Source organism: Oncorhynchus masou, unplaced genomic scaffold, assembly GCF_036934945.1.
Source record: "Oncorhynchus masou masou isolate Uvic2021 unplaced genomic scaffold, UVic_Omas_1.1 unplaced_scaffold_4253, whole genome shotgun sequence".
Classification (NCBI taxonomy): Eukaryota; Metazoa; Chordata; class Actinopteri; order Salmoniformes; family Salmonidae; genus Oncorhynchus; species Oncorhynchus masou.
Genome location: NW_027010649.1, coordinates 2,670 through 29,884, shown reverse-complemented (window position 1 = coordinate 29,884; position 27,215 = coordinate 2,670). Strand labels below are relative to the sequence as shown.

Sequence of the window (27,215 nt, the reverse complement as noted above, 5' to 3'; positions counted from 1 at the left end):
TGCCCCTGAACAGGCAGTTAACCCAAATCTTTTTTAATTTTAATTTTATTTTACTAGGCAAGTCAGTTAAGAACAAATTCTTATTTTCAATGACGGCCTAGGAACAAACTAGGCCGTCATTGAAAATAAGAATTTGTTCTTAACTGACTTGTCTATTAAAATAAAATTAAAATTAAAAAAGATTTGTGATTGCCCCTAGCAAGCGGACTAGTTTAATATTCTTTGTTATATGCTTGTTTATATGTTCCGTCGCCCTTTCTGCAGAGTTCTCCGGGGCAGGCTGGTTTTAGAAGGGAACTATTCGGTTAGAGAGCAAAGGCAAGTCGTACGAATTTACATGCGTGTTTTCGCATGCTAATATCACCAGTGTTATCATCTGACAAAGAGTGTTTAGTCACCAGTGTGTTATCATCTGACAAAGAGTGTTTAGTCACCAGTGTGTTATCATCTGACAAAGAGTGTTTAGTCAGTGTGTTATCATCTGACAGAGTGTTTAGTCACCAGTGTGTTATCATCTTACAAAGAGTGTTTAGTCACTAGTGTGTTATCATCTGACAAAGAGTGTTTAGTCACCAGTGTGTTATCATCTGACAAAGAGTGTTTAGTCACCAGTGTGTTATCATCTTACAAAGAGTGTTTAGTCACCAGTGTGTTATCATCTTACAAAGAGTGTTTAGTCAGTGTGTTATCATCTGACAAAGAGTGTTTAGTCACCAGTGTCATCATCTTACAAAGAGTGTTTAGTCACCAGTGTCATCTTACAAAGAGTGTTTAGTCACCAGTGTTATCTTACAAAGAGTGTTTAGTCACCAGTGTTATCTTACAAAGAGTGTGAATATAGTTAATGTAAAGTGTTTACATGCAAGTCTTGGCATTACTTCTTGCCCTGCTGCCATCTATCCATAATGTATGTCTTCTATACCAGGGGTTCCCAAACTCCTTCACTCGTCCAGCACTGGGGAACCTCACTCCCTAAGGTCTGCAACACTAAGATGACGAGAGCAACTGATGATGCACTACCTCATTTTGAAATTGTGCATTCCACGATTACAACTTTCAACAGTACGTTTAAAGTTGGACTGAGTTACTTTTTTTTGTGGGGAGGGGGACCCCTGCCGATCCCCTCAGAGCCAGTGTGTCTCTGGGGTCATGCATTGTATTATTGTTTTGTTATGTAATAAACCTTGGCACTTTGGTCAACTCTGACAGACCTGTAATTGACTTGTCTTGAGGACCTCCCCTCGTGTAGAACAAGGTGGCGCACTACAGTTTACATATAGCAACACATTGCACTTGTTCTAGATAGTTATCATGGCTTATCTCAAACACCGCTTACTAACCACATTAATACAACCTCTACAGGTTGCTGCAGTACATTGTATCCTCTACAGGCTGCTGCAGTACATTGTAGCCTCTAGAGGCTGCTGCAGTACATTGTAACCTCGAGAGGCTGCTGCAGTACACTGTAGCCTCTAGAGGCTGCTGCAGTACATTGTAGCCTTGAGAGGCTGCTGCAGTACATTTACATTTACATTTAAGTCATTTAGCAGACGCTCTTATCCAGTACATTGTAGCCTCTAGAGGCTGCTGCAGTACATTGTAGCCTCTTATTATACACATGGATTATTACCGTTACTGTTCCCTCCTGAGGACCGAAGCTTGGGCATGCCTCCTGCAAAGAGACCTCCTAGTACTGGTCCTCCTCCTCCGCCACCTCCTCCTCCTCCTCCCCCTCCTCCACCTCCTCCACCACCTCCACCTTTGGGTTCTGTGAAGAAAGGTATTCAATCTCTTTTCCTCCGGCACAAGACCATAGCTTTTGAAATCTAATTATCTGCAGAAGGCCTTTGTAGGTTTCAAGTAGCTTCCATATTTCCTAATGGTTAGACTGAGGATGAGTACATTCTGAGTAAAGCCTTGAGAATGCACAGCATCAGAGAACCCTTTACTCACTGTCAATGATGGGTTGACTCCTGTCATTGGTCACGGCCTTCTTCAGGCGAGCTCCTTTTCCGATATCAGACAGTAAGGCGTTTCTTCCTTGTGCTTCATTCTTGCTGAGTGATGGCTTCTGTGTATTTGCCTGATGAATGTTGACAACATAAAACACAAACAAAGAAGCCAGTTAAGTAATATAGGAAATTATATAGTATTACCTAGGACGACAACTTGCACAATCACATTGCCATGCTGGAAACGCTTCCTGTCACTACCACAAGGTGGCGCTATTGAACAAGGTCAAAACTGCACTGACCTAAGAAATTTCCCTTCAATCACTCATGACAGAAGGGGGATGAGAGGTTATCTGACAGGAGGGGGATGAGAGGTTATCTGACAGAAGGTGGCTGAGAGGTTATCTGACAGGAGGTGGCTGAGAGGTTATCTGACAGGAGGTGGCTGAGAGGTTATCTGACAGGAGGTGGCTGAGAGGTTATCTGACAGGAGGTGGCTGAGAGGTTATCTGACAGGAGGTGGCTGAGAGGTTATCTGACAGGAGGTGGCTGAGAGGTTATCTGACAGGAGGGGGATGAGAGGTTATCTGACAGGAGGGGGATGAGAGGTTATCTGACAGGAGGGGGATGAGAGGTTATCTGACAGAAGGTGATGCTGTCTTCATCTAAGATTACATCTAAACTGAATGAAATTTTCCATCGTCATGTTAACTCATATCAGTAGTTTCAAATATAACTAGGGCGTCTTTGGCGTGCTTACCACAGCGAAGGTTGGGGGTGGGGGAGGGGCAGGGGGTGGTGGGGGAGGAGGCATCTTCTCTCTCTCTCTTCAGTTATTCTTCTACAGCTTCACCCCTGATGGAGAGAATACACGCAATCCATTAAATACCTCCTAAACATCCACACAAACAGTAGGCTTACAGATGCTATACACATAACCAGGCTGGACCACAACAAACCTTCAGAGACATGGGAACACACACACACACACACACACACACACACACACACACCTCTCCAACTGGGCACAGGCGTCAAGTTCAACATCTAGTTTTAATTTGCATTTGGTTGAGTTGTCAACTAACATGAATTCAACGTGAAATGTCACCATGTCATTGGATTAAGGTTAAAAGTTTTGGGGGAAAAAAATGAAATTCCCTGAGAGGTTGATGACTTTTTACAAATCTAAACAGTTTTCCACTTTGATTCAATGTCATCACAATACTTAAAAAAATAAAAAAAATAAAGAATTATGACGTGGAAACAATGTTGATTCAACCAGTTTTTACCCAGTGGGCTTTCACCACAGTCCTTAGAGCAAGCTGTGTGACTGCAGACACATAATATTGTCTTTGCACAGAAATAACAGGATGTATTGAAATAACTTGCAAAGTACATGAGCTATAAAACCACAAGGGAAACAATCACATTGATCAAGCAACACTTCCTGGTACAGCAGACAGATGCTTTAGAAGCTTCTGATAGGCTAATTGACATAATTTGAGTCAATTGGGGGTGTACCCTGTGGATGTATGTCAAGGCCTACCTTCAAACTCAGTGCCGCTTTGCTTGACATCATGGGAAAATCAAAAGAAATCAGCCAAGACCTCAGAAAAAATTGTAGACCTCCACAAGTCAGATTCATCCTTGGGAGCAATTTCCAAACGCCTGAAGGTACCACGTTCATCTTTGCAAACAATAGTACGCAAGTATAAAAACCATGGGACCATGCAGTCGTCATACCACTCAGGAAGGAGACGGTCTTTCTCCTAGAGATGAACGTACTTTGGTGCGAAAAGTGCGAATCAATCCCAGAACAACAGCAAAGGACATTGTGAAGATGCTGGAGGAAACAGGTACAAAAGCATCTATATCCACAGTAAAACAAATCCTATAAATCGACATAACCTGAAAGACCGCTCAGCAAGGAAGAAGCCACTGCTCCAAAACGACCATAAAAAAGCCAGACTATGGTTTGCAACTGCACATGGGGACAAAGATCGTACTTTTTGGAGAAATGTCCCCTGGTATGATGAATCAAAAATAGAACTGTTTGGCCATAATGACCATCGTTATGTTTGAAGGAAAAAGGGGGATGCTTGCAAGCCGAAGAACACCATCCCAACCATGAAGCACGGGGGTGGCAGCATCATGTTGTGGGGGTGCTTTGCTGCAGGAGGGCCAGGTGCACTTCACAAAATAGATGGCATCATGAGGACGGAAAATTATGTGAATATATTGAAGCAACATCTCAAGACATCAGTCAGGAAGTTAAAGCTTGGTCGCAAATGGGTCTTCCAAATGGACAATGACACAAAGCATACTTCCAAAGTTGTGGCAAAATGGCTTAAGGACAACAAAGTCAAGGTATTGGAGTGGCCATCACAAAGCCCTGACCTCAATCCCATAGAAAATATGTGGGCAGAACTGAAAAAGCATGTGTGAGCAAGGAGGCCTACAAACCTGACTCAGTTACACCAGCTTTGTCAGGAGGAATGGGCCAAAATTCACCCAACTTATTGTGGGAAGCTTGTGGAAGGCTACCCAAAACGTTTGACCCAAGTTAAACAATTTAAAGGCAATGAGAACAAGTACAATCAATTTGTATGTAAACTTCTGACCCATTGGGAATATAATGAAAGAAATAAACGCTGATATAAAAACACTCTACTATTATTCTGACATTTCACATTCTTAAAATAAAGTGATGATCCTAACTTATCTAAGACAGGGAATTTTTACTTGGATTAAATGTCAGGAATTGTGAAAAACTGAGTTTAAGTGTATTTGGCTAAGGTGTATGTAAACTTCTGACTTCAACTGTAGATACACCCTATGTTTGAATAAAATCAACTATATGTAGGCCACAGAGCTCGTCTGATGCTTTAAGCACTGTGATTAAAAATGAAGGCACACAAATTACTCAAGAGGGAGTTAGAGATCAATATAGCCTAACCAGAAGAAGAAAAAAAACTGTTTCGCATCCTCCTCTTCCCGCTGTTGCTGGCCTTCTCAGATTCTGCCGTTACTCTCCTGAAGTTACCTGTAAGAGGCTACACCAGTGACCGCTAACCTTTTCCATTTTGAGTGCCAGGGTATAGTACCATTTCTACTGATTCATTATGATTTTCATCTGCACATTTTTCGTAGAACAGCTTCATTCAATTTATAATAAAGTCTTCATATCTCAAAATAAATGTAGTGGTTAATCAAAATGATATCTAAATGAAAATGCTACCATTTTAAATATAACTTCTATTGCCATTGGTAATGTGTAAAAACAGCCTACATAAATCCAACAAATACACTACAGCCTGCATGTAGAACATATCCTGATGAAAACAGATATCCTAGAAATCACATTGGCTATGCATGGACTGTCTGTAAGAAACATTGTACAACTATCAACTTGGTCCAGCCCAAAGCTTGTGCTAGCAAACTTGCAACATTGTATAAAATATTCTGGTCTGTCAGAGTTTCTGCACCAGTGAGCTCCAGACAGACAGAGCTGTAGGCTAAGTTGCACAAGGGATAAGAAGTAATCAGGGAGGCCTATTTTATGACGTTTCCACCGGATCAGAGCATGACATTTTCCCCTTTTATGCTGAGTGGTTATCGAAAGAGAGCTGGGAATATTCTTCAAACAGGCTAGGTGCGCGTCCTTACTCAAGATTGACAGGAGCACTCCAAACAAAAGACGATGAATAAATTGACAACTCGTAAATGGAACGTTTTTTCCTCACAAGTGTAGCCTAGGTTGAACACTCTACAAACAATGTGTCCACTCCTACAATGACAATGGTAAGACTAATAATAATATATTGAATGCATTACCGTAACCAAACAAACATTGTAGATTAAAAATGGTCGGAATTAACGGTAGGCTAAATGTACTACTGGTGATAGTGGTGTGCCATCCCCTCTGCAATGGACGAGTCCACCCAGACAGGCAATGGACGAGTCCACCCAGACAGGCAATGGACGAGTCCACCCAGACAGGCAATGGACGAGTCCACCCAGACAGGCAATGGACGAGTCCACCCAGACAGGCAATGGACGAGTCCACCCAGACAGGCAATGGACTAGTCCACCCAGACAGGCAAAGGACTAGTCCACCCAGACAGGCAAAGGACTAGTCCACCCAGACAGGCAAAGGACTAGTCCACCCAGACAGGCAAAGGACTAGTCCACCCAGACAGGCAAAGGACTAGTCCACCCAGACAGGCAAAGGACTAGTCCACCCAGACAGGCAAATGGACTAGTCCACCCAGACAGGCAAATGGACTAGTCCACCCAGACAGGCAAATGGACTAGTCCACTCAGACAGGTGTAAATCAGACAGGTGTCTTGTGTTGCTATAAAAAAATATATATATATTTTATAAATATAAACGTAATATGTAAAGTGTTGGTCCCATGTTTCATGAGGTGAAATAAAAAAAATCCCAGAAATGGTCGATTTGCACAAAAAGCTCATTTCTAGCTCAATTTTGTGTGCAAATGTGATTACATGCCGTGTTATTGAGCATTTATCCTTTACGAAGATGGTGGATGGATTTCAAGAAGCTGATTAAACAGCATGACCATTACACAGGTGCACCTTGTGCTGGGGACAATAAAAGGCCACTTTAAATGGTACAGTTTTCGGGTCTGAGGAATATTTCTCTCTGTAATAAAACAACATTTTTTTGGGGAAAACTCATTCTGATTGGCTGGGCCTGGCTCCCCAGTGGAGGGGCCTATGCCCTCCAAGGCCCACCCATGGCTGCACCCCTGCTCAGTCATGTGAAATCCATGGATGAGGGCCTAATGAATTAACTTCAATTGACTGTGCACGAGGGCCTTCAAAAGGGGGGCCCCGCCAGTTCCCCATCCCTGTTATAGACGAGCCCAGTCCATATGCGATTTACATTAGTTATAGACTAGCCCAGTCCATATGTGATTTACATTAGTTATAGACTAGCCCAGTCCATATGTGATTTACATTAGTTATAGACTAGCCCAGTCCATATACATGTGATTGGCATTAGTTATAGATTAGCCCAGTCCATATACATGTGATTGGCATTAGTTATAGATTAGCCCAGTCCATATACATGTGATTGGCATTAGTTATAGATTAGCCCAGTCCATATACATGTGATTGGCATTAGTTATAGACTAGCCCAGTCCATGAGTGATTTACATTAGTTATAGATTAGCCCAGTCCATGAGTGATTTACATTAGTTATAGACTAGCCCAGTCCATATGTGATTTACATTAGTTATAGACTAGCCCAGTCCATATGTGATTTACATTAGTTATAGACTAGCCCAGTCCATATGTGATTTACATTAGTTATAGACTAGCCCAGTCCATATACATGTGATTGGCATTAGTTATAGATTAGCCCAGTCCATATACATGTGATTGGCATTAGTTGTAGATTAGCCCAGTCCATATACATGTGATTGGCATTAGTTGTAGATTAGCCCAGTCCATATACATGTGATTGGCATTAGTTATAGATTAGCCCAGTCCATATACATGTGATTGGCATTAGTTGTAGATTAGCCCAGTCCATATCCATGTGATTGGCATTAGTTGTAGATTAGCCCAGTCCATATCCATGTGATTGGCATTAGTTACCAGTCAACAGAGAGACAGAGAGACAGAGAGAGAGAGAGAGGTGACAGAGAGAGAGGTGACAGAGAGAGAGAGGTGACAGAGAGAGAGGTGACAGAGAGAGACAGAGAGAGAGACAGAGAGAGAGACAGAGAGAGAGAGAGAGAGAGAGGTGACAGAGAGAGACAGAGAGAGACAGAGAGAGAGACAGGTGACAGAGAGAGAGGTGACAGAGAGAGACAGAGAGAGAGACAGAGAGAGAGACAGAGAGAGAGAGAGAGGTGAGAGAGGTGACAGAGAGAGAGAGGTGACAGAGAGAGAGAGGTGACAGAGAGAGAGAGGTGACAGAGAGAGAGAGGTGACAGAGAGAGAGAGGTGACAGAGAGAGAGAGGTGACAGAGAGAGAGAGGTGACAGAGAGAGAGAGACCAAGAGAGAGAGAGAGAGAGAGAGACAGAGAGAGAGAGACAGAGAGAGAGAGAGAGACAGAGAGAGAGAGAGAGACAGAGAGAGAGAGAGAGAGAGAGAGAGAGAGAGAGACAGAGAGAGAGAGAGAGAGAGACAGAGACAGAGAGAGAGACAGAGAGAGAGAGACAGAGAGAGAGAGACAGAGAGAGAGAGACAGAGAGAGAGAGAGACAGAGAGACAGAGAGAGAGACAGAGAGAGAGACAGAGAGAGAGAGACAGAGAGAGAGACAGAGAGAGAGAGACAGAGAGAGAGAGACAGAGAGAGAGATACAGAGAGAGAGATACAGAGAGAGAGATACAGAGAGAGAGATACAGAGAGAGAGACAGAGAGAGAGACAGAGAGAGAGACAGAGAGAGAGAGGTGACAGTTTCAGCTGCAGAGGCCTCTATCTTCCTGTCAACGTGGTCAACAGGAAGACCTGACACGAAAGAGACCCAACCCACAGCCATCCTGTCTCTACATCCCCTCTCTCTCCATCTCTCTAAAGCAGCACCCTTATATCTCACAAAATCTCTCTACACCCCCCTCTCTCTACTAAAGTACTTTGCTATCTCTCTAAGGCAGCACCTTGCTCTTGCTCTCTAAGGCAGCACCTCGCTCTCGCTCTCTCTCTAAGGCAGCACCTCGCTCTCGCTGTCTCTCTAAGGCAGCACCTCGCTCTCGCTCTCTAAGGCAGCACCTCGCTATCGCTCTCCCTCTCTGTCTAAGGCAGCATCTCGCTCTAAGGCAGCACCTCACTCTCGCTCTCTCTCTCTAAGGCAGTACCTTGCTCTCGCTCTCTCTCTCTAAGGCATCACCTCGCTCTCGCTCTCTCTCTCTAAGGCATCACCTCGCTATCTCTCTCTCTAAGGCAGCACCTCGCTATTAATCTTGACCATTTCTTTGGATTACTCATGTCTTATTGTTAGGACGAAAAGGTTTGGTCCAAATCAGATGTTAGGTACTACATTTAAAAAAATGAACAATTTGGATGCAATCAATTAGCTTAATCTCTCAGAGATCAAATGATATTTCAATAATGTAATGTTGCTGGAATGCTCGTCTTATCTGTTTCTAACAGATTTCAGAACAATCTGAGATGAGGGTTGTTGAAATCCTCTCCCTTGTGCTTTTTGAGGTGGTACGACAGTCCCTAGTCTCTCAGCCCACCTCTTGATGACTTCAAACACCCTCTGATAGGAACAGAGAGCAGTAGTGGAGGCCCCTCTCTCCTCTCCAGCTCTCTGTAAGCCAGCGGGACACTGCGGTAGCCGGAACAGCTGACCCTGTCCTTGAGATAACAACATGATACCGCCACCTGTCCTCTAAACCACTGCATTCCAGTGTTCCATTCCAGTGTTCCATTCCAGTGTTCCATTCCAGTGTTCCATTCCAGTGTTCCATTCCAGTGTTCCATTCCAGTGATGGTTGGGATGCTGAAACTGCCCGACCCAGAGACACTTGACCCTCAGCTGGATCAGTTTGACATTGTTGTTTCAGGGGAAGATGCCATCTAGCACAAGGTTCAGTCAATAAAGGAAGGATATGAGGAGTCTGAAAAGTATTTCATGAACTGAAAATGACCCATATTAGTTTCAATGACGATTTTGAAACTGACAGCATGGCTATATGGAGAAGTGTTCAACAACAAGACCTTTGCAGACTTTACGTCGGATTCAGTCTTTTACAATTACCACGTCACACTGTGCGATGTTAACGAATTAAAATCTTTAATGTCAACCTGGCCAGATTGTACGATTTGCTTCTGTCGTCACATTCTGCGATTGGCTTGAGAGGCGACATCAGCAGACCTGGGCTACATTAACCACAGCGGTGTGTATGATCTGCACCTGTGTCAGCACCAGCAGACCTGGGCTACATTAACCACAGCGGTGTGTTTGATCTGCACCTGTGTCAGCACCAGCAGACCTGGGCTACATTAACCACAGCGGTGTGTATGATCTGCACCTGTGTCAGCACCAGCAGACCTGGGCTACATTAACCACAGCGGTGTGTTTGATCTGCACCTGTATCAGCACCAGCAGACCTGGGCTACATTAACCACAGCGGTGTGTATGATCTGCACCTGTGTCAAAGCACCAGACCTGGCTACATTAACCACAGTGGTGTGTTAAATCTGCACCTGTATCAGCACCATAAGACCTGGGCTACATTAACCACAGCGGTGTATGATCTGCACCTGTGTCAGCACCAGCAGACCTGGGCTACATTAACCACAGCGGTGTGTTTGATCTGCACCTGTGTCAGCACCAGCAGACCTGGGCTACATTAACCACAGCGGTGTGTTTGATCTGCACCTGTGTCAGCACCAGCAGACCTGGGCTACATTAACCACAGCGGTGTTTGATCTGCACCCACTGTGTCAGCACCAGCAGACCTGGGCTACATTAACCACAGCGGTGTGTTTGATCTGCATCTGTGTAGCACCAGCAGACCTGGGCTACATTAACCACAGTGGTGTGTTAGATCTGCACCTGTGTCGGTCGCAGGCCTGGGCCCTACATGGTGTGTTTGATCTGCACCTGTGTCAGACCAGCAGACCTGGGCTACATTAACCACAGCCCGGTGTTTGATCTGCATCTGTATCAGCACCAGCAGACCTGGGCTAGCCTCACTGTGTTTGATCTGCATCTGTGAGTGAATGAAATTACTGTCTGAAAAACTGAAAGTATGCATCTGCAGGTCAAAAAAACCTGGGCTATATTAATATGTGTTTGATAATAATAAAACGTATATAATATATGAAAAACTAGAAAATGTGCATCTCACACATAATAATAATAAATTTTATTTAATTATTATTATTTTAAACTTTATCAATCACGAGACCGTCTCGTAACACAAGCCACACTACATGATAAAGGCCCAAAACATCTGACAGAACTTTGTTGGAGCCTACAACTGTACATAGTGGCACTGAACCAGCAGACCCTGGGCCTGCTCACTGAACCAGCAGGCCTCGAATCTGTCACACTGGAACCAGCAGGCCTCGACCCTGTCACACTGAACCAGCCAAGACTCGTAGTGGTCACGCTAAGACAGCAGACCTCCACCCTGTCACACTGAACCAGCAAGCCTCCGACCCTGTCACACTGAACCAGCAGGCCTCGGCCCCGTCACACTGGAACCAGCAAGCCGTAGTCCACACTGAACCAGCAGACCCTCCACCCTGTCACACTGAACCAGCAGGCCTCGGCCCTGTCACACTGAACCAGTCCAAGACAGCAGGCCTCGGTACTGAACCAGCAGGCCTCGACCCCGTCACACTGAACCAGCCAGGCCTCGTGGTACACTGAACCAGCAGACCTCGAATTCTGTCACACTGAACCAGCAGGCCTCTCGACCCTGTCACACTGAACCAGCCAAGACGTAGTGGTACTGAACCAGCAGACCTCCACCCTGTCACACTGAACCAGCAAGCCTCGACCCTGTCACACTGAACCAGCAGACCTCGACCCTGTCACACTGAACCAGCAGGCCCTGACCCTGTCACACTGAACCAGCCAAGACGTAGTGGTACTGAACCAGCAGGCCTCGACCCCGTCACACTGAACCAGCCAAGACGTAGTGGTACTGAACCAGCAGACCTCGACCCTGTCACACTGAACCAGCAGGCCTCGACCCTGTCACACTGAACCAGCCAAGACGTAGTGGTACTGAACCAGCAGACCTCCACCCTGTCACACTGAACCAGCAGGCCTCAACCCTGTCACACTGAACCAGCCAAGACGTAGTGATACTGAACCAGCAGACCTCCACCCTGTCACACTGAACCAGCAAGCCTCGACCCTGTCACACTGAACCAGCCAAGACGTAGTGGTACTGAACCAGCAGGCCTCGACCCTGTCACACTGAACCAGCCAAGACGTAGTGGTACTGAACCAGCAGGCCTCGACCCCGTCACACTGAACCAGCCAAGACGTAGTGGTACTGAACCAGCAGACCTCGACCCTGTCACACTGAACCAGCAGACCTGCGACCCTGTCACACTGAACCAGCAGGCCTCGGCCTGTCACTGAACCAGCAGACCCTCCAACCCCGTCACACTGAACCAGCAGGCCTCGACCCATGTCACACTGAACCAGGCCTCGGCCACTGTCACCTGAGCGAGCCAAGGCGTGGTGGTATCGAACCAGCAGGCCTGACACCATGCACTGAACCAGCAGGCCTCGAGGCCTGTCACACTGAACCAGCAGATCTCGGCCCTGTCCACTGGGCTTGAGCCAAGGCGTGGCCCGGTATGAACCCAGGAGGCCTCAACCCCGTCTCACACTGAACCCAGCAGGCCTCGACCCACGTCACATTGAACCCAGCTGAGCCTCGACCCGTCACACTGAACACCAGCAGACCTCGACCCTGTCACACTGAACCAGCAGGCCTCGACCCTGTCACACTGAACCAGCAGGCCTCGACCCTGTCACACTGAACCAGCAGACCTCGACCCTGTCACACTGAACCAGCAGACCTCGACCCTGTCACACTGAACCAGCAGACCTCGACCCCGTCACACTGAATCAGCAGGCCTCGACCCCGTCACACTGAACCAGCAGACCTCGACCCTGTCACACTGAACCAGCAGACCTCGACCCTGTCACACTGAACCAGCAGACCTCGACCCTGTCACACTGAACCAGCAGACCTCGACCCAGTCACACTGAACCAGCAGACCTCGACCCCGTCACACTGAACGAGCCAAGACGTAGTGGTATCGAACCAGCAGGCCTCGACCCCGTCACACTGAACCAGCAGACCTCGACCCAGTCACACTGAACCAGCAGACCTCGACCCCGTCACACTGAACGAGCCAAGACGTAGTGGTATCGAACCAGCAGGCCTCGACCCCGTCACACTGAACCAGCAGGCCTCGACCCTGTCACACTGAACCAGCAGACCTCGACCCTGTCACACTGAACCAGCAGACCTCGACCCCGTCACACTGAACCAGCAGACATCGACCCCGTCACACTGAACCAGCAGGCCTCGACCCCGTCACACTGAACCAGCAGACCTCGACCCCGTCACACTGAACCAGCAGACCTCGACCCTGTAACACTGAACCAGCAGACCTCGACCCTGTAACACTGAACCAGCAGACCTCGACCCTGTCACACTGAACCAGCAGACCTCGACCCCGTCACACTGAACCAGCAGACCTCGACCCTGTCACACTGAACGAGCCAAGACGTAGTGGTATCGAACCAGCAGGCCTCGACCCCGTCACACTGAACCAGCAGACCTCGACCCCGTCACACTGAACCAGCAGACCTCGACCCTGTCACACTGAACGAGCCAAGACGTAGTGGTATCGAACCAGCAGGCCTCGACCCCGTCACACTGAATCAGCAGGCCTCGACCCCGTCACACTGAACCAGCAGGCATCGAACCCGTCACACTGAACCAGCAGACCTCGACCCCGTCACACTGAACCAGCAGACCTCGACCCCGTCACACTGAACCAGCAGGCCTCGACCCCGTCACACTGAACCAGCAGGCCTCGACCCTGTCACACTGAACCAGCAGACCTCGACCCTGTCACACTGAACCAGCAGACCTCGACCCTGTCACACTGAACCAGCAGACCTCGACCCCGTCACACTGAACCAGCAGGCCTCGACCCTGTCACACTGAACGAGCAGGCCTCGACCCTGTCACACTGAACGAGCAGACCTCGACCCCGTCACACTGAACCAGCCATGACGTCTGACAATCGTTTATGTTTGATTGTTTTCCTACAACGTGTACATTTTGTCAAGGAGGGCAAAATATTACAGTCTGCAAAGGCATTAAGGAAGCATTTTAAAATGACATCACCTTCAGAGATGTGCAACCCAACTGCACTGAAGGCAATCTGGAACCCCCCCACCTCTACACTACTCCTCATTGTTTAGCGATGAGCACCACTGACATGCACCCCTCCGGCTAATATTAGAGAAATAGCTTCCCACAATGGAGACATTGATATCAGTGCCACAAGCAGGGAGCCACGAGCCTGGAAGAAGATACGTGGCCTGAGACCATGGATGACACACCACATCATCCCTAGTGGGCCTGGCCTGCTCTTAAAAGGGCATCTCCAGGCATTTATAGGAATGAAGCAGATAACACACACACACACACAGAGTGACAGAGACAGAGAGAGAGAGACACAGAGACAGAGAGAGAGAGACAGAGAGAGAGACACAGACAGAGAGAGAGACAGAGAGAGAGAGAGAGAGAGAGAGAGAGAGAGAGAGAGACACAGAGACAGAGAGACAGAGAGAGACAGAGAGAGACAGAGACAGAGAGAGACACAGAGACAGAGAGAGAAAGAGACAGAAGTGAGCGAGAGAGAAAACCCCCCAGAGAATCTACTCCAGGCAAAAGGAAAGGCAGATGATTCCGCTGTAGAGAGAAACACATGGCTACTGCTGGCTACTCAGACGTTCTCATAGTCACAACCCCATGTTTGTTTACATGTTGTTTCTCTGGAACTATAATGACTATGTAAACAACAACAGGGTTGTGTGAACAACTACTGGACCGGACTCCTCTGTTTTCATTCTGGTGAACTCTACCCTGCAGCCCTGGTTTCTGCTAGGCTGGAAAACCAGGCTCTCTGCATTGTGTCCCGCCAACCCCTCTTTACGCTACTGCTACTCTCTGTTCATCATATACGCATAGTCACTTAATCCATATCTACATGTACATACTACCTCAATCAGCCTGACTAACCGGTGTCTGTATGTAGCCTCGCTACTGTATATAGCCTCGCTACTGTTTATAGCCTCGCTACTGTATATAGCCTCGCTACTGTATATAGCCTCGCTACTGTATACAGCCTCGCTACTGTTTATAGCCTCGCTACTGTTTATAGCCTCCCTACTGTATACAGCCTCGCTACTGTATACAGCCTCGCTACTGTTTATAGCCTCGCTACTGTATACAGCCTCGCTACTGTTTATAGCCTCGCTACTGTTTATAGCCTCGCTACTGTATACAGCCTCGCTACTGTTTATAGCCTCGCTACTGTTTATAGCCTCGCTACTGTTTACAGCCTCGCTACTGTTTATAGCCTCGCTACTGTTTATAGCCTCGCTACTGTTTACAGCCTCGCTACAGTTTATAGCCTCGCTACTGTATACAGCCTCGCTACAGTTTACAGCCTCGCTACAGTTTACAGCCTCGCTGCTGTATACAGCCTCGCTACAGTTTACAGCCTCGCTACTGTTTACAGCCTCGCTACTGTATACAGCCTCGCTACAGTTTACAGCCTCGCTACAGTTTACAGCCTCGCTGCTGTATATAGCCTCGCTACTGTATACAGCCTCGCTACAGTTTACAGCCTCGCTACAGTTTACAGCCTCGCTACAGTTTACAGCCTCGCTGCTGTATATAGCCTCGCTACTGTATACAGCCTCGCTACAGTTTACAGCCTCGCTACTGTTTACAGCCTCGCTACTGTTTATAGCCTCGCTACTGTATACAGCCTCGCTACTGTTTATAGCCTCGCTACTGTTTATAGCCTCGCTACTGTTTACAGCCTCGCTACTGTTTATAGCCTCGCTACTGTTTACAGCCTCGCTACTGTTTACAGCCTCGCTACTGTTTATAGCCTCGCTACTGTTTATAGCCTCGCTACTGTTTACAGCCTCGCTACTGTATACAGCCTCGCTACTGTTTACAGCCTCGCTACTGTTTATAGCCTCGCTACTGTTTACAGCCTCGCTACTGTTTATAGCCTCGCTACTGTTTATAGCCTCGCTACTGTTTATAGCCTCGCTACTGTTTATAGCCTCCCTACTGTATACAGCCTCGCTACTGTATACAGCCTCGCTACTGTATACAGCCTCGCTACTGTTTATAGCCTCGCTACTGTATACAGCCTCGCTACTGTATACAGCCTCGCTACTGTTTATAGCCTCGCTACTGTTTATAGCCTCGCTACTGTTTACAGCCTCGCTACTGTTTATAGCCTCGCTACTGTTTACAGCCTCGCTACTGTTTATAGCCTCGCTACTGTATACAGCCTCGCTACTGTTTATAGCCTCGCTACTGTTTATAGCCTCGCTACTGTATACAGCCTCGCTACTGTTTATAGCCTCGCTACTGTTTATAGCCTCGCTACTGTTTACAGCCTCGCTACTGTTTATAGCCTCGCTACTGTTTATAGCCTCGCTACTGTTTACAGCCTCGCTACAGTTTATAGCCTCGCTACTGTATACAGCCTCGCTACAGTTTACAGCCTCGCTACAGTTTACAGCCTCGCTGCTGTATACAGCCTCGCTACAGTTTACAGCCTCGCTACTGTTTACAGCCTCGCTACTGTATACAGCCTCGCCTACAGTTTACAGCCTCGCTACAGTTTACAGCCTCGCTGCTGTATATAGCCTCGCTACTGTATACAGCCTCGCTACAGTTTACAGCCTCGCTACAGTTTACAGCCTCGCTACAGTTTACAGCCTCGCTGCTGTATATAGCCTCGCTACTGTATACAGCCTCGCTACAGTTTACAGCCTCGCTACTGTTTACAGCCTCGCTACTGTTTATAGCCTCGCTACTGTATACAGCCTCGCTACTGTTTATAGCCTCGCTACTGTTTATAGCCTCGCTACTGTTTACAGCCTCGCTACTGTTTATAGCCTCGCCACTGTTTACAGCCTCGCTACTGTTTACAGCCTCGCTACTGTTTATAGCCTCGCTACTGTTTATAGCCTCGCTACTGTTTACAGCCTCGCTACTGTATACAGCCTCGCTACTGTTTACAGCCTCGCTACTGTTTATAGCCTCGCTACTGTTTACAGCCTCGCTACTGTTTATAGCCTCGCTACTGTTTATAGCCTCGCTACTGTTTATAGCCTCGCTACTGTTTATAGCCTCCCTACTGTATACAGCCTCGCTACTGTATACAGCCTCGCTACTGTATACAGCCTCGCTACTGTTTATAGCCTCGCTACTGTATACAGCCTCGCTACTGTATACAGCCTCGCTACTGTTTATAGCCTCGCTACTGTTTATAGCCTCGCTACTGTTTACAGCCTCGCTACTGTTTATAGCCTCGCTACTGTTTATAGCCTCGCTACTGTATACAGCCTCGCTACTGTTTATAGCCTCGCTACTGTATACAGCCTCGCTACTGTATACAGCCTCGCTACTGTTTACAGCCTCCCTACTGTATACAGCCTCGCTACTGTTTATAGCCTCGCTACTGTTTATAGCCTCGCTACTGTATACAGCCTCGCTACTGTATACAGCCTCGCTACTGTTTATAGCCTCGCTACTGTTTATAGCCTCGCTACTGTTTATAGCCTCGCTACTGTTTATAGCCTCGCTACTGTTTATAGCCTCGCTACTGTATACAGCCTCGCTACTGTTTATAGCCTCGCTACTGTTTATAGCCTCGCTACTGTTTATAGCCTCGCTACTGTTTACAGCCTCGCTACTGTTTACAGCCTCGCTACTGTTTATAGCCTCGCTACTGTTTATAGCCTCGCTACTGTTTATAGCCTCGCTACTGTTTATAGCCTCCCTACTGTTTATAGCCTCGCTACTGTATACAGCCTCGCTACTGTATATAGCCTCGCTACTGTTTATAGCCTCGCTACTGTATACAGCCTCGCTACTGTTTATAGCCTCGCTACTGTTTATAGCCTCGCTACTGTTTATAGCCTCGCTACTGTTTATAGCCTCGCTACTGTATACAGCCTCGCTACTGTATATAGCCTCGCTACTGTTTATAGCCTCGCTACTGTATACAGCCTCGCTACTGTTTACAGCCTCGCTACTGTATATATCCTCGCTACTGTATACAGCCTCGCTACTGTATACAGCCTCGCTACTGTATATAGCCTCGCTACTGTTTACAGCCTCGCTACTGTTTATAGCCTCGCTACTGTATATATCCTCGCTACTGTATACAGCCTCGCTACTGTATATAGCCTCGCTACTGTTTATAGCCTCGCTACTGTATATAGCCTCGCTACTGTATGTAGCCTCGCTACTGTTTATAGCCTCGCTACTGTATATAGCCTCGCTACTGTTTATAGCCTCGCTACTGTTTATAGCCTCGCTACTGTATACAGCCTCGCTACTGTTTATAGCCTCGCTACTGTATATAGCCTCGCTACTGTTTATAGCCTCGCTACTGTATATAGCCTCGCTACTGTATGTAGCCTCGCTACTGTTTGTAGCCTCGCTACTGTTTATAGCCTCGCTACTGTATACAGCCTCGCTACTGTATATAGCCTCGCTACTGTATGTAGCCTCGCTACTGTTTATAGCCTCGCTACTGTTTATAGCCTCGCTACTGTTTATAGCCTCGCTACTGTTTATAGCCTCGCTACTGTTTATAGCCTCGCTACTGTTTATAGCCTCGCTACTGTATATAGCCTCGCTACTGTTTATAGCCTCGCTACTGTATACAGCCTCGCTACTGTATATAGCCTCGCTACTGTTTATAGCCTCGCTACTGTATATAGCCTCGCTACTGTTTATAGCCTCGCTACTGTATATAGCCTCGCTACTGTATGTAGCCTCGCTACTGTTTGTAGCCTCGCTACTGTATATAGCCTCGCTACTGTATGTAGCCTCGCTACTGTTTGTAGCCTCGCTACTGTTTGTAGCCTCGCTACTGTTTGTAGCCTCGCTACTGTATACAGCCTCGCTACTGTATATAGCCTCGCTACTGTATATAGCCTCGCTACTGTATATAGCCTCGCTACTGTATATAGCCTCGCTACTGTATATAGCCTCGCTACTGTTTATAGCCTCGCTACTGTATATAGCCTCGCTACTGTTTATAGCCTCGCTACTGTTTATAGCCTCGCTACTGTTTATAGCCTCGCTACTGTATACAGCCTCGCTACTGTATGTAGCCTCGCTACTGTTTATAGCCTCGCTACTGTTTATAGCCTCGCTACTGTTTATAGCCTCGCTACTGTTTACAGCCTCGCTACTGTATACAGCCTCGCTACTGTTTACAGCCTCCCTACTGTTTATAGCCTCGCTACTGTTTATAGCCTCGCTACTGTTTATAGCCTCGCTACTGTTTATAGCCTCGCTACTGTTTATAGCCTCGCTACTGTTTATAGCCTCGCTACTGTTTATAGCCTCGCTACTGTTTATAGCCTGTCTTTTTACTGTTGTTTTATTTCTTTACTTACCCATTGTTCATCTAACACAGTTTTTGCACTATTGGTTTGAGCCTGTAAGTAAGCATTTCACTGTAAGGTGTCTACACCTGTTGTATTCAGCATTTCACTGTAAGGTGTCTACACCGGTTGTATTCGGCGCACGTGACAAATAAACTTTGATTTGATTTGAAACTACCACTAGTCAGAATGATATTCCAGGCTAAGGTTTCTCCTGCTGAGAGATCTTCAGAGGGGATTCCAGGCTAAGGTTTATCCTGCTGAGAGATCTTCAGAGGGGATTCCAGGCTAAGGTTTCTCCTGCTGAGAGATCTTCAGAGGGGATTCCAGGCTAAGGTTTCTCCTGCTGAGAGATCTTCAGAGGGGATTCCAGGCTAAGGTTTCTCCTGCTGAGAGATCTTCAGAGGGGATTCCAGGCTAAGGTTTCTCCTGCTGAGAGATCTTCAGAAGGGATTCCAGGCTAAGGTTTCTCCTGCTGAGAGATCTTCAGAAGGGATTCCAGGCTAAGGTTTCTCCTGCTGAGAGATCTTCAGAAGGGATTCCAGGCTAAGGTTTCTCCTGCTGAAAGGGTTGACCCAGAGAGACATACACTGTCTAGAGAGTAAACATTGCGTCCAGGGTTTGGGTTGGGCCAGAGCCTGGTCAGGGTTGGACTGGAGCCTGGTCAGTGATTGTTTGGGCCAGAGCCTGGTCAGGGTTGGACTGGAGCCTGGTCAGTGATGGGTTGGGCTGGAGCCTGGTCAGTGATGGGTTGGGGTTGGACTGGAGCCTGGTCAGTGATGGGGTTGGACTGGAGCCTGGTCAGTGATGGGTTGGGGTTGGACTGGAGCCTGGTCAGTGATGGGGTTGGACTGGAGCCTGGTCAGGGAGGGGTTGGGGTTGGACTGGAGCCTGGTCAGTGATGGGGTTGGAATGGAGCCTGGTCAGTGATGGGGTTGGACTGGAGTCTGGTCAGTGATGGGGTTGGACTGGAGCCTGGTCAGTGATGGGGTTGGACTGGAGCCTGATCAGTGATGGGTCAGGGTTGGACTGGAGCCTGGTCAGGGTGGGGTTGGACTGGAGCCTGGTCAGTGATGGGGTTGGACTGGAGTCTGGTCAGCGATGGGGTTGGACTGGAGCCTGGTCAGCGATGGGGTTGGACTGGAGCCTGGTCAGTGATGGGGTTGGACTGGAGCCTGGTCAGTGATGGGTTGGACTGGAGCCTGATCAGTGATGGGTTGGGGTTGGACTGGAGCCTGGTCAGTGATGGGTTGGGGTTGGACTGGAGCCTGGTCAGTGATGGGGTTGGACTGGAGCCTGGTCAGGGAGGGGTTGGGGTTGGACTGGAGCCTGGTCAGGGTGGGGTTGGGCTGGAGCCTGGTCAGGGTGGGGTTGGACTGGAGCCTGGTCAGTGATGGGGTTAGACTGGAGCCTGGTCAGTGATGGGTTGGGGTTGGACTGGAGCCTGGTCAGGGTGGGGTTGGACTGGAGCCTGGTCAGTGATGGGTTGGGGTTGGACTGGAGCCTGGTCAGGGTGGGGTTGGGCTGCTGCTAGCGACACATGACTCCTCCTGTGGGACTGTGGACACTTTGAAGTAGCACAAGTAGGACACACATGCTGGCTCGCATATACAAACACACATGCTTCAGTTTAGACGCTGTTAAAATGGCTGCTGCTCTTTGATCCTCCCGACAACCCCCCGCGCCGAGGTACCTCATCAGGGTTAGCAGCAGAGACACTTAGTAAAAACACACACGCCACCGCTAGCAGTTATAGAGGTGAATAAACAGCCTGGAGACAACAACACCGCTAGCAGTTATAGAGGTGAATAAACAGCCTGGAGACAACAACACCGCTAGCAGTTATAGAGGTGAATAAACAGCCTGGAGACAACAACACCGCTAGCAGTTATAGAGGTGAATAAACAGCCTGGAGACAACAACACCACTAGCAGTTATAGAGGTGAATAAACAGCCTGGAGACGACAACACCGCTAGCAGTTATAGAGGTGAATAAACAGCCTGGAGACAACAACACCGCTAGCAGTTATAGAGGTGAATAAACAGCCTGGAGACAACAACACCGCTAGCAGTTATAGAGGTGAATAAACAGACTGGAGACAACAACACCGCTAGCAGTTATAGAGGTGAATAAACAGCCTGGAGACAACAACACCACCGTTCACACGCCATTATGGTTCTACTTTGATTCAACAAAAGTATTCTCAAAACGTTTATGACAACAGTTGTTAAAGGAACAGCAACACCGGAGAGATCGACCATAGTGGCAGTGCAGAGTAGAGGACATCCGGTGGCACTGCCAAAAACATCACCCCTCCCCCCCCTCACGGGCCCCGTTGTACCTCACAGGGATGTGGGTGGGACTAGGTAGGAGGCTGGACGCTTCTCTCACAGGACTGGACTGTATAATACAGCAGTGTGTGTGTGTGTGTGTGTGTGTGTGTCCGGGCAGAGAGAAACTGTGCTGAGTAGCTAAGCTAACATCCTGTATGGGACGTTAGCTAGAGTAGAGTTATGTGGCAATGCTGACCCACACAGGGGAGACTTTAAATAAACCCCTGTAGTACATTACCAGACGTTCCTAGAATAAGGGAAGAGGAAGGCCACTTCCCACAACTTCCATGCTGAGGTAATTAGTCTAAGGTAGAGGTCATCAACCTTTTCTGAGTCAAGATCACTTTGAGTCAAAGTAAAAGCCGAGATCTACCGCTCAGAGATCTACCGCTCAGAGATCTACCGCTCTGTTGTTTTTTTTAAACATAACTTCAAAAACATAAGTCTATGCAACATGAAGCAGTTAAACACAGTTCTGTAACAATGAGGTTTGTTCAGTAGGCTACAGGCCCAATACATTATCCCTACATATTTTCTATGCTTGATTTGCCCTACCAATGTTGTTCTTCCATTTAGAAACTCTATTTCAACATTTGAGGTACTGTATATGACCACACTGGTAATAGATGATTGGTTGTATTACTAGTGAGGCACAGCTGAGTGATCGTAATCATTTACTTCCTCTTTGCTGTACTGGACTGATGGCCTGCATCTGATGGTCAGTCTGAGGGAGCTGCAGTCACCTGCCTCTCACCTGACTCACCCTCTCTCCTCTGAGAAAAGGTAGTCCTCCTGCTGATGACGAAACTTTAAAAAGATGCACTATGCAGAAATCACTCCACCATTTCCTGGTTGTTAAAATTCTAATAGTTCTTTCAGTTTATGTGACAAAACAAGGAAGTGTAGTGTAGAGAATCATTGTATCGTCTAAACCGCTGTGAAATATATTTTCCATAAACAAAAATGTTGTATTTTCAGCTGTTTGAAGCTGGTGTACAAAACCACAAGTAAAAGACGCAAAAAAACTAAACTTAAGAACGGGACGAAATAGAGCACATAGAACAGATCTACTGCTTCTTAGACTTGCTTTCAATGAGACAGATCTATATAAACACGTTTCTATGTGAATTTGGTCGGGTCACCTAAAAAGTGACGTATTGCAGCTCTGAGTCTCATTCTTTCTGCCTCCTGCACCAGTTCCTGTTGTTACCCCATTCTTTCTGCCTCCTGCACCAGTTCCTGTTGTTACCCCATTCTTTCTGCCTCCTGCACCAGTACCTGTTGTTACCCCATTCTTTCTGCCTCCTGCACCAGTTCCTGTTGTTACCCCATTCTTTCTGCCACCTGCACCAGTTCCTGTTGTTACCCCATTCTTTCTGCCTCCTGCACCAGTTCCTGTTGTTATCCCAACAACCAGAGAAGGTGAAATATCCCTCGATATGAAAAGATAGACAAGCCACTAATAACAACACAAGCTTCCTGGAAACACTTTGCTATATTCATTCATTGCAGCTTCGATGCTGGTTGTAGCGCAGTGGAAGTAGGGAGAAGACGTATTTTATGGCTTATAAAAGTGTTGAACAGAGTGTTGACGGTGCTGAATACCAACTTAAACATTAATTTATTCATAAAAACTGCATCTCTTTGCTGTATTCGTTGAGTCTTTCTCTAGTGATGGTTTTTAAAAGTTTTGAAAACTCACATTATCAACTTTGCTGTGCGTTCAAGGCTTCTTTTTACAGTCTCTTTTTTTTACAGTCTATGGCTCGAGGAAACTGGACAGACACGGTAGTCTGAGCTATCTGATTGGCCAGCGGTTGGCCTATAGGTTCACTTGATTTGCCCTCTGGGCCTGCCGGGTAGGCGGAGTTCTCCCTTCAGACACATGAAATGGTTCAAAATGGAAGGCAATCAAGGTGCACTTCATTCATCATCCCGGCGTGATCAACTAGGAATGACTTGGGAGATCAACTAGGAATGCCTTGGGAGATCAACTAGGAATGCCTTGGGAGATCAACTAGGAATGCCTTGGGAGATCAACTAGGAATGCCTTGGGAGATCAACTAGGAATGCCTTGGGAGATCAACTAGGAATGCCTTGGGAGGTCAACTAGGAATGCCTTGGGAGGTCAACTAGGAATGCCTTGGGAGGTCAACTAGGAATGCCTTGGGAGGTCAACTAGGAATGCCTTGGGAGGTCAACTAGGAATGCCTTGGGAGGTCAACTAGGAATGCCTTGGGAGGTCAACTAGGAATGCCTTGGGAGGTCAACTAGGAATGCCTTGGGAGGTCAACTAGGAATGCCTTGGGAGGTCAACTAGGAATGCCTTGGGAGGTCAACTAGGAATGCCTTGGGAGGTCAACTAGGAATGCCTTGGGAGGTCAACTAGGAATGCCTTGGGAGGTCAACTAGGAATGCCTTGGGAGGTCAACTAGGAATGCCTTGGGAGATCAACTAGGAATGCCTTGGGAGATCAACTAGGAATGCCTTGGGAGATCAACTAGGAATGCCTTGGGAGATCAACTAGGAATGCCTTGGGAGATCAACTAGGAATGCCTTGGGAGATCAACTAGGAATGCCTTGGGAGATCAACTAGGAATGCCTTGGGAGATCAACTAGGAATGCCTTGGGAGATCAACTAGGAATGCCTTGGGAGATCAACTAGGAATGCCTTGGGAGATCAACTAGGAATGGCTTGGAGATCAACTAGGAATGCCTTGGAGATCAACTAGGAATGCCTTGGAGATCAACTAGAAATGCCTTGGGAGATCAACTAGGAATGCCTTGGAGATCAACTAGGAATGGCTTGGAGATCAACTAGGAATGCCTTGGGAGATCAACTAGGAATGCCTTGGAGATGGCGATCGACCGGTAGGTGACCACTGGTCTAACGATTGAAAACAGGGATAGTTTGGGGATTTCTTCCCCAGAGACGGAGGAACTCGTGGACACCATTTTTCCGTCTCTGCGTCGAGTGTGAAGAAAGTAAAGGTAGTTCCGCGACCATGATAGCTGTTCCCATTGACTTCCAGTCATTGCACTTCACAGTTCCCAGGTCCAGAACAAATTGAAGAAAACATACAGTATTATACATAGAAGGGGGTTCCAGGCACTCATGTCTATCTCACAGAGCAAGTTAACAGCAGACCGGTAGCTGTTGCAAAAGCAGCAGCTACTCTTCCTGGGGTCCACACAGAGCATGACACATAATACAGAACATCATTAGACAAGAACAGCTCAAGGACAGAATTACAAACATTAACTGACTCTGGGGAAGGAGATAAAGGACCTCGTTGCCAAAACCCCAAACTATCCCTTTAAAGACCGTTCTGCCAACATCAACAGCATTTCTGGCAAAGTGCAGCCACTAATGTTCCCCAGGAAGACAGGAAACAAAGTCGCAAGTTAAATTCACACTACAATGGTTCCCTTTTCCTCCATTAAACAGCTGTCAAACAGAACACCAACACAGAGGAGAAATCTGAGGAGAAATCTCAACTGTCAGAAGAGAAAGAACAGGAGCTGAGCGAAGACTATGGAAACATATCATATATTGTATGAATATATCAAATGGATTACCACAATATATTAAACAATTATTACATCTACTCACGGAAGTTGTGCCCAAAAAGGTGACTGCAAATTCACTCTCTTAGGTAGCTCTCGAAATGATTCTTCCAGAGAACGGGCAAAGTTACAGCGATAGGTAGCTTCCTTAATTTGGTTCCCTCCTAACACATTGGAGAAGTCACAGTTCCACATTCAGTCCAACCCCATGTTACTGTATATCACTTCCTCAACTTGCTGTGTCATGAACTGACAGAGACAGAGAGAGAGAGACAGAGAGAGAAAGACAGAGAGAGAGAGACAGAGAGAGAGAGAGAGAGAGGTGTGAAAGCTACAAATCCTCTCATCTAGGCTCTCTCTCACAGTCACACAGTCTGAGCTGAGCAGCAGTTTCTCTCTCTCTCTCCCCTCTCAGTTTGTCCTCTCCTGTGAAAGTCAAAACCTCACCTCTCATCTAGTGGTCTCAGTCACTCTGTCATGTGAGTATCACAGGCTTCTTCGCTCCTCTCTCTCACTGAAGTCTGTCCTCTGATGCAGATTGAAGACCCTCCTCTCCTCAGAGAGCTGCTGTCAAGAGAGAGAGAGCTCTCCTCTCCTGCTAAAATAGCTTTACTCAGAGTCAGAGCCACTTCCTGTGTTCAGCTTTCAGTCATACTTCCTCTCTTTCAACTCAGTCAGCAGCCTTACACACACGCTCACGCTCGCTCTGTCACACACACGCGTGACCCCCCTTGCATTGTGTAGGCTAATGCTTTGACTCAGATGCCAATTTGATACAGTTTGCAGATACAGTCACAGTCCAAACAACTCCTTGACACACAGATACTACACCCTCTTCATCTCCAGATACCGTACCCTCTTCATCTCCAGATACCGTACCCTCTTCATCTCCAGATACCGTACCCTCTACATCTCCAGATACCGTACCCTCTTCATCTCCAGATACCGTACCCTCTTCATCTCCAGATACCGTACCCTCTTCATCTCCAGATACCGTACCCTCTACATCTCCAGATACCGTACCCTCTACATCTCCAGATACCGTACCCTCTTCATCTCCAGATACTGTACCCTCTTCATCTCCAGATACTGTACCCTCTTCATCTCCAGATACTGTACCCTCTACATCTCCAGATACTATACCCTCTACATCTCCAGATACTGTACCCTCTACATCTACTTCTCCATCCAACAATGCACAAAAGTCTGTACTATACAAGTATGCTGCAATGACTCTACCAAACATTAAGAACACCTTACTAATGCTGACTCTACCAAACATTAAGAACACCTTACTAATGCTGACTCTACCAAACATTAAGAACACCTTACTAATGCTGACTCTACCAAACATTAAGAACACCTTACTAATGCTGACTCTACCAAACATTAAGAACACCTTACTAATGCTGACTCTACCAAACATTAAGAACACCTTACTAACTGACTCTACCAAACATTAAGAACACCTTACTAACTGACTCTACCAAACATTAAGAACACCTTACTAACTGACTCTACCAAACATTAAGAACACCTTACTAATGCTGACTCTACCAAACATTAAGAACACCTTACTAATGCTGACTCTACCAAACATTAAGAACACCTTACTAATACTGACTCTACCAAACATTAAGAACACCTTACTAATACTGACTCTACCAAACATTAAGAACACCTTACTAATGCTGACTCTACCAAACATTAAGAACACCTTACTAATGCTGACTCTACCAAACATTAAGAACACCTTACTAACTGACTCTACCAAACATTAAGAACACCTTACTAATGCTGACTCTACCAAACATTAAGAACACCTTACTAATACTGACTCTACCAAACATTAAGAACACCTTACTAATTCTGACTCTACCAAACATTAAGAACACCTTACTAATGCTGACTCTACCAAACATTAAGAACACCTTACTAACTGACTCTACCAAACATTAAGAACACCTTACTAATGCTGACTCTACCAAACATTAAGAACACCTTACTAATACTGACTCTACCAAACATTAAGAACACCTTACTAATACTGACTCTACCAAACATTAAGAACACCTTACTAATTCTGACTCTACCAAACATTAAGAACACCTTACTAATGCTGACTCTACCAAACATTAAGAACACCTTACTAATGCTGACTCTA

At 46.8% G+C, this 27,215-nt stretch overlaps 1 long non-coding RNA gene across 5 annotated transcripts; it reads right to left on the bottom strand.

Annotated features, from left to right (window-relative positions):
* Window positions 1–1,653: 1,653 nt before the first annotated feature.
* LOC135534979 (uncharacterized) lies at window positions 1,654–25,668 on the bottom strand. Of its 5 annotated transcripts, none has more exons than XR_010454783.1 (4): window positions 25,088–25,231; window positions 2,713–2,807; window positions 1,954–2,083; window positions 1,654–1,768 (listed from the first exon to the last, which is right to left on the bottom strand). It is a non-coding gene; the product is annotated as an uncharacterized LOC135534979 (long non-coding RNA). The 5 variants fall into 5 exon arrangements; XR_010454785.1 differs by lacking the exon at window positions 25,088–25,231 and adding an exon at window positions 4,909–4,923; XR_010454784.1 differs by lacking the exon at window positions 25,088–25,231 and adding an exon at window positions 3,499–3,513.
* Between the last annotated feature and the right edge of the window lie 1,547 nt (window positions 25,669–27,215).